Genomic DNA, 7,994 nt, shown 5'->3' with positions numbered 1-7,994 from the left:
TAGCCAAGTGCATTCATAGACCTGAGATCACCATGTAACTCTGAACTTGCTGTTCTCCCTTCACACAGGTAGTATTTGATACATTAATTCATTGACTTCCCCAAATTCCTTTGTGAAACTAACAATTACATTGACTGTCTCATGCTGCCTTAACAATTCTTCCTCATTGTCATACCCACTGTAAATGAATATATCCAAGTAATGAAAACAAATTTAATGTTAGCACAGGTAAATGCAAATTACTTAAGTATCTCATTCATGGCAAATTTTACTTCCCCTGGGAATAACAGTGAACACAGCCTTCCTCGCACTCAGATTGGTTTTAAGCTTTGCCTTTAGTTTTCTCATTTGAAACGAAATCCAATTAAGCCTCCCTCTCTGCATTAGATCCCAGGGGATTTTAACATCATTATCAAAGTCCTATGTGGACCTTGGTTTGGATGCCTTGCTGAATTTCATGTATATTAGATCAAAGGGGTCAGTCAGACAGAACCTAGCCTTATAGGAAAAATGTTTACATTCTGTAATAATTCATGGCTCAGTGGATGATGTTTTATATTGTCCCGTAGAACCATCAGCATTAATTTAGACAACGCTAATGTTAAGCTGAGAGAATTGTTGTTACTTGGTCTGTCTTTTTCTTGGCATTGTATCAGAGTGGTGGGATTATGCTTCCTGTGAACCAAGTACCAAAAAATGATAGCAACCTAATTATAGCCAACTACTTAATGGAGCCACTAATATATTTGATTGCTATCCAGCACTTCCAGCATATCAAGCAAGGCTAAATATCATGAAATTTATGTACATTTGTCCTTGTCCAAACTACATGTTCTCACTGTACAATGCCACCATCTGGATCATACCCCTCTTCATTGAAGTGCTGCACAGTATATCCCTTTATGTTTGCCCAATTATATGCCACTTTCTCTCTACCTGCTCTTGTGATCTGTAGTGGGACAGATTCCCTCTCTTGTTTTTCCTGTATATTTAATGCACTGATATAAATTAAATAGCTCTTATTGAAAATGGCAGTATTTTTTCATACACCCTCTACCTTCCCTTTACAGTATACCCCTGTGCTCTCTATTGCCTGAGTCTTTCCAAGGTATTGCCCTCATGGAAGTTGCCCTGAGCTCCAGAGTGTTGCCTTATGCACATGGGTGTAGAACAGTGAGTTGCCCCCTCCCCCTTCCCTCTGCAGAAAACATTTAATATAAGCTTTTCACACCATCCTGTTTGGATCCCACGACTCTGCAAAGAATTTCACCACTGTTTACATATGATATGTGTTCCTTTTCACCACTGGAACCTTTTACTCCTGGTTTAGATTTAATCCTTGGCATGACTGTATTGAATCTAACTGCCTACAGTATGCACTCCCACAGGTACTCTTTGTATGTGGCCACATCAAATCATGGAAACTGCTGTCTGAGTTGTTCCCTTGTTGTGTTCTCTGTGTTCTGATGAAAATGGTTCTCCCAAACACATGAGCACTCAGGCTTAAACGCCGAGGTCCGATCTTCACATATCTTGTGAGGTACCTTGTGTGCATTTCTTCCGACTGTGACTAATATTCCTTGCCGTCTCAGTCCTGACCATCAGCTCCTGGCAGCTGCACCTCTGTAGCCTACTGGTACACAACACTGCTCTCCTCTACTAAAACCTTCAGCTCAATGTTAGGGAACCTGGGTGCATACGGTCTCCCTTTCCTGCTATCCTGCACAAAGCGTTGCTTTTGAAGAGTTGCAGCAGTGGTGCCTGTGCAGTGTGTGGATCCCCTTAAGGGTTTGAGAGCAAGGTTGCACCTGCATGGCTAAATGCTGGAAGTTGCACTGCATTCCTGTGGACTTCTTTAGCCTTGTGTTCTGCTTGTAAACCAAGGCATCATTTTAAAAAGGAAGTTCACAATTGTCAGGCAACTTTAAAAGTAACAAAAGCATATAATGGTATGTTATTTTAACATCCTGAAGGTGGAGCAGTGGAATTTCTAGGCCATTGTACGAGTGGGGTTGGTAGGGGCAAGATTGCTCATGGTTCTTCTGGTGTAGGTGGGACGGCAGGTGGGTGGGGGGGGGGGGGGGGAGGGGAAGCAGAATCAAAATAAAGTTAATGGACATGAAGAAAGATGTTACAGGGAAGTAAGTGGGAGAATGGGATTGATATGAGAGCCAGCACAGATTCAGTGGCTAAATAGTCTCCTTCTACATTGTAAGGAAAATATGAATAGGCAAGAAACAGACAGTAAGATCTCCTATAGATATGTAAAAAGCAAAAGATTTGCAAATGTTATCACGGGCAGATTAAAGACTGGGACAGGAGAAATTATATTGAGGAATAGGGAAAATGGCAGAGAAACCAATTACACTGTGTATCTCTTCAAGGAAGAAGACACAGAAAACATCTTGGAAGTAGAGGAGGAGCACAGAACTATTGTAAATAAGGAGGTGAATGAAATTAGCATCAGTGAAAAATTACTGTTGGAGAAATTAATGGGACTCAATGGTGATAAATCCCCAGGACCTAATGATCTGCACCCAAGGGTTTGAAGGAGGTGCCGAGGAAGTAAGAAATGCTCTGGTTGTCCAAAATTCCAAAAATTCCAAAACAGTCTCCACAGATTAGAAGGTTGCAAATGCAACCCCATTATTTAAGAAAGGAGGGAGAGAGGAAACAGGGAACTATAGATCGGTATATTGCTCAGTGGAAAGGTAAATGTTGGAATCAATCATTAAGGGAGTGATAACAGAGCACTCAGTCAGAGTAGAGTCAATATGTATTGGTCAAAGGGAAGTCATGTTTGACAAATCTGTCAGAGTTTTTTTGAGATTGTAAGTAGCAGAATAAGTAAGAGTGAACCAAATGGCATGCCGTATTTGGACTTTCAGAAAGGCTTCATAAGGTGCTACACAAGAAATTATTACAGAAGATTAGAGCTCACACATTTGGGGGCAATATACAGCGATAAATTCAGGATTGGGTAACAGAGGAAAATATGGAGTAAGAATAGATAATTTTCTGGTTGGGAGTTGATGAATAATGGGGAGCTACAGGGATTGATGATGATTGGGATGAAAGGACCAAATATAATTTATCCAAGATTACTGATGATACCAAGCCAGGTGTCAGTGTGGGCTGTGAGGAGGATGCAGGAAGGCTTCAAGGAGATGTATTACAGGTTAAGTGAATGAACAAGAACATGCCAGATGTGTGGTTCATCTACTTTGGTTCAGAAGTTAGAAAGGCACAGTAATTTTTAAATGGTGAAGGAATGAAGGGAGTTGGTGTTCATTGGAACCTCGTTTACAAATAACTGAGAGTTAACATGCAGATGCAACAAGCAACTAGGAAGGCAAATATTATGTTGGATATTACTACAAGATAATTGAATAAGAGAAGAGACACATGGCTCCAATATATAGGGCCCCAGTGAGACTCCATCTGGAATAATGTGTACAGGATTGGTCTCCTTCCAATGGAGGGAGTGTAATGAAGATTCACCAGATTAATTCCTGGGATGGTGGGTATATCATACAAGAAAAGGGTCTGTACTGTTTAGATTTTAGAAGAATAAGGGGTGATCAAATTGAAACATACAGAGTTTTTATGGAGTTTGACAGATGTGGGAATGATGTTTCCCCTTCCTGGGGTGTATAGAATCAGGGTTCACAGACTCATAACAAGGATTTGGGTGTTCAGGACTGAGGTGATAAGAAATTTATTCACACCCCTGGTGTTCTCGTCCCACACACGCTCGCCTGACCACCTAGTTTTCTTCTCCCTTTGTTCACGTCTCCCAACACCCTCGCCCACCTGATTCCACCTGTCCATCATCTGCTCCCCACCTGGTTCCACCTATCACCTACCAGTTTATCTTCCAATCCCCTCACACTGCTGTCTACTGGCAATCTTTCCTCTTCCCTCTCAGTCCTGATGCAGGGTCTCGACCCAAAATGTTGACTTCCACCTCTTGTCTCCACAGATGCTGCTCGACCTGCTGAGTTTTTACAACGTTCTGTTCTCAGTATTGTCCATTTTATTGGTGACTTGGGTGAGGGTAGTTTGTTGTCAGTCTATGCCAGACACTGCATGGGTTTGAGGTGGGAGGGTCCTACCTTGCAGTCATACTGGAGGAGAGATTGCTTGTGGTCAAACATATTAGACAGCTTTTTGGGGGGATGGTGGGTGCTGGAGGTTGGTCTGCATTGGACACAATGTGTGGTGGAAGGTGAAGGAAAGAGATTGGTCGTGTTCAGGATTGGCACAGGCAGTGCAATAGAGGGAGTGCAGTGAAGGTTCACCAGATTGATTCCTGAAATTGATTTGACAAGTCCCTGTGAAGGACGGCTGTTTGACTATACACACTTGTAAATTCCCCCCTTTGAACTGTTTAACTTCCCTATGGGATTGCAGGATATTGTCTAACAGTCATGCCGTCCTTCCACAAAACTGTGGACTTCAGGAAGATGCCCAGCACCAGACCTTGGACAGTTTCTGCTAATGTTTTTATATTTACATTGAGTCCCATTAATTTCTCCAACAGTAATTTTTCACCTCCTTATTTACAATAGTCCTGTGCTCCTCCTCTACTTCCAAGATGTTTCTGTGTCTTCTTCCTTGAAGAGATAAACAGTGTAATTGGTTTCTCTGCCATTTTCCCTATTCCTCCATATAATTTCTCCTGTCTCAGTCTTTAATCTGCCCACGATAACATTTGCAAATCTTTTCCTTTTTACATATCTATAGGAGATCTTACTGTCTGTTTCTTGCCTATTCATATTTTCCTTACAATGTAGAAGGAGACTACTTAGCCACCGAATCTGTGCTGGCTCTCATATCAATCCCATTCTCCCACTTACTTCCCTGTAACATCTTTCTTCATGTCCATCAATTTTATCCTGATTCTGCTACCCCTCTTCCAACTGGGATTGTGGCTAGACTCAACACATCTGTACATTTTCAACCAGGCCTGGAGTACGATGGCCTGTTTATGCTCTGGAAATATTAGTATCCCTGAGTTTCTCCTGGTGCTTGAAGTCTGTGACAACTGCTTTCAACTAAGGGTTCAGCCATACTTCCAGCTGTTCAAATGTAAGCTTGTCAATGCATTTCCAAATCTGATGCTGTAGCTGCTCAGTGTCAGGTTGCAAAAATTGTTTCTTTTCCCCACTGATTGTCAATGCAAATTTTATAGCCTAATTTTTTTTACTCTGAATTTTGATCCATTGGATGATTCATCCTTCACCAACAAATGAATTCTTGAACCACAGCAACTTTCCCACCTTTCTGTATCATTGATGTCTTTCTGCTAATTGAACACAAGCTGTAGACCAAGTGCTGGTAAGTGGATTAGTATAGATAGGGACTTAATGGTCGACATGGTCCTGGTTGGCCGAAGGGCCTGTTTCTGTGCTGTATGACTCTATAAGGAATGGCACAGGATCATTTCAGCAGTTAAAATAATTTGTAGAAAAATTAATCACCCTTAATGTACTGCAGAAAGCTAACCTATAACATCAGGGAGAGTGGAAATAATCTTGAGGGCAGAGACTTGAGGCCCATCTATGAGAGTGGGTGTAAGTGCAGGAGACAAACGATTTATACTGAGAGTAGAAATGTTCCAAAATATAAAAGGACACAGAAATGAAAAGGAAGCAGCTGGAAATTCACCTAGCAGAAACTGCCAACCCGGAGTGGAATCTGGAGAACCAAATAATAGATGAAAAGAGCAAACCAAACAATTCACTCAAATTACTTGTCCAAACAATATGCATTATCTTTTCTCAGTAGCTGAATTTCTAAATTAGAGTTTAGATGAAGGGATTACAATTTCCACAATACTGCAATTAAACATACAAAAGGGAGGCTTGTGGGTTTTTATAAATGCTGATATTTCAGCCACAAACTGTGGTTTCATTGTGGGTGGGTCCTGCAGAGATGATGTGCAGTTCAATTTTCCAACCTTAATCATTACATTAAACAGAAAGAGGCTTCTGACTGTTTTGGTCAATGGTAAATGGCAGAAGAGTAAAGGTCAGGGGGTAAATATCAATATCCTTAAGGTAAAGTTACTCAAGGTTGTTGTTGGGGAAAAGGGCAAATTGTGCACCAGAGAGGAGCGGGCATGAGGACTTCTTGGCCACAGAAACTTGAAAGCACATAAGGTTGAGGGGAGATCTAACTGAAGTTTTCAAAACTTTACGGTTTTGTTTGAGTAAATAAAGGGAAACTATTCCAAGTGACAGTAGGGTGATAGGTAGCACAAAAAGGGGTCTGCTGAGAGGAATTTTTTGATGCAGAATGTTGTAACCTGGAATGCACTGCTGAAAGGGTGCCTGGAAGCAGAATCAATAACAACTTCCAAAGAGGAAGGAGAAATTACTTGAAAGGGTAAAAATGTAGGGATATAGGAGAGACTGGGACTAATTAGAGAGGTTGTTCAAGAAGCTAGAAAAGGGCTGAGTGGCCTCCCTATAACCTGTATCATCAAACGATTCCCTGAATTTAGTAGAAAAGTTAAGTCATGCCTTAGTGCATAAATCAAGTAGTGGCTTTTATTTTCGAAAATGCACGTCATCAAGATGATCATTTTGAGTACAGCAAGGAGACAAAGCAAAAAAAGCTACCGGCCCTATTTACAAGCCTAACTGTAGTACTAAAGACATCTAACCTTATCCCTACGCATTTTCAACTTTGAACACGATTGGGCTTAGCATAACTCAGCTTATAGCTGAGATAGCTGTTTGAACAAAGGTCAACAAGAGGCCTGGGACATAGTCAAAGAGGTCTGCAGACCAAAACTGTATCTGATATATATTGCAAATAAGGTCAGATCTGTCCATGTCAACCAGATGATCACAGCATGTGATGTGGCTGAAGGTGATGGAGGGATATGTGATGGTGTCTCTATTCCTAAGGTAGATGCAGAACCAACCACCGTTAAAGTGCAGCAGACCAGCAGTGAACCATATTCTGCAGTTCAAGAAGCCAATATAATGCCAGGGATCCACACACAATTAAGAAATTCTAGATGGTTAACGAAGCCAGTTAGCAGATATGGCTGTACACTGTGCAAACAGGTGAGAATGTGACATAATGATGTATGCAGCACATTTCCACTTGTTGCTATTAGTTTCCAATAAGAGTGCACTCCCTTATTTCACAGTTCCTGGTATCTTTTAGAAATTCTTGTTAAATTTGTCAGTAGTCCCAACCTAATTTCACAGTCCAACCACAAGTACAAGGATTACGTCACACTTCTGAGCTGTGCTTTGAATGTGGGATTAAACATGTTTGGAGAGACAGGAGGTGAACTCACCACAGAATACCCAGTCTCTCTCCTGATTCTGTGGTCACAACACTAACATTACCCATTCAATTAAGCTTCACATTTTTTGGGATCTGGGCATCACTGGCAAGGCTAGCACTTACTGGCTATTCCTAATTGGCCTTGAACTGAGTAGCTTGCTTGGTCATTCCAGAGAGCATTTTAGGAGTCAAATACATCCATGTTCTGGATGTTGACAATGGTAATATGATTGAAGACCAGGCAAAGTGGTTGGATTCTGATGGGAGCTGGTCATTGTGTAACACAGAAGTTGCTTGTCATGTATTAACTCATGCCTGACTTTTGCTAGCCAGGTCTTAGTGCTTGTGGACAAGAACTACTTCCTTATCTGAACTGGCAAGTGCAACCATTCAATAATCCCACCCAAAGTTGGAGGAAAGGTTATCAATGAAATACCCAAAGATGTACAAGTCTTAGACACTGCCCTCAGATGCTCTTGCTATGATTAACCTTCAAGCTGTCCTCCTTGGTACTCATTCTGACTCTATCCTGCTCCCTATTGAATTATTATAGGTCCTTGACACCACTAGTGACACACTGTCCAGTGGTGACTCGGTGTATTGAGTGATCACTCTCACCTTGTTCTTTTGTAGAAGTCTGGTGCAGAGTTGCTCTGGTGGCCCTCAAGTAAAGCAGTCCAAGAGGA

The sequence above is a fragment of the Pristis pectinata genome, chromosome 20 (genome assembly GCF_009764475.1).
Source record: "Pristis pectinata isolate sPriPec2 chromosome 20, sPriPec2.1.pri, whole genome shotgun sequence".
Taxonomy (NCBI): domain Eukaryota; kingdom Metazoa; phylum Chordata; class Chondrichthyes; order Rhinopristiformes; family Pristidae; genus Pristis; species Pristis pectinata.
This window is presented reverse-complemented; position numbering follows the sequence as displayed.